Below are 882 nucleotides of genomic sequence, written 5' to 3'. Positions count from 1 at the left end.
CTGGTGAGGCAACAGAAAGAATTTGGGGTTGTTATAATTCTGCATGAAGCTTTTAATGCATGTTGAGCTGTGGAAAAAGCCCTGTCAGCCTCCCTGACGCCCACTCTCATTCTCTCTGACCAGTCTGCATCACGGCTTCATCCTTAGAGAAGTGGTCAATGAATACGACTGAAAATACAAGCTTATCTTCCTTTTTTTAACGAGGAAGAAGTCTGCACATTTCTGAGCCATTAAAAAGGCTTTTTACCCTCACTTGTGGAGGATTTTTATCCAAAAGGACAATTTGCAGCACAATAGGTTAAGTTTTATTGCCATAAAAAGCTAATAATTGTGAGCCACAGGTCCTAGGTGGTAAAAAAGCAGAGCTGATGTGATATTTTCTGCCCCACAGTTTTACACGAAAGCACCAGAAATGTGATTAACACAGGACCTCAACAATTTGGAAACAAAATCAAACAGATACACAGTGTTGTATAAAGTACCATAAAGTGATCCTTGAGTAAAAGTACAAGTATCTTACCAAAAAATGACTTTGGTAAAAGTTAAAGTCTCCTTTGGGAATATTACTTGAGTAAAAGTCTTAAAGTATCTGATATTTTTTTTACTCAAGTATTAAAGTCAAAGTATAGATTTAAAATGAGCAGTTAGATTTTCTGTAAGGACATTTATTAGGAGGTGACCTCCCCAAAAACTGCAGAAATGACTGTTGTATTAAAAGAATGAATGGATGTTAAATTTAGGATGCACTAGTCCAGCTGTTTCAGTTTATATACATATATCAAGGCTGCACAAAGCTCATGTCAGGCTTTGTCAGGCTAGACCCATTGTTGGCATGATCAACTCTGTCACTTACAATGTTTCTAAATATCTGACGTCTATACT

This window comes from Austrofundulus limnaeus, unplaced genomic scaffold (assembly GCF_001266775.1).
Source record: "Austrofundulus limnaeus strain Quisiro unplaced genomic scaffold, Austrofundulus_limnaeus-1.0 Scaffold67, whole genome shotgun sequence".
Taxonomy (NCBI): Eukaryota; Metazoa; Chordata; class Actinopteri; order Cyprinodontiformes; family Rivulidae; genus Austrofundulus; species Austrofundulus limnaeus.
This window is presented reverse-complemented; position numbering follows the sequence as displayed.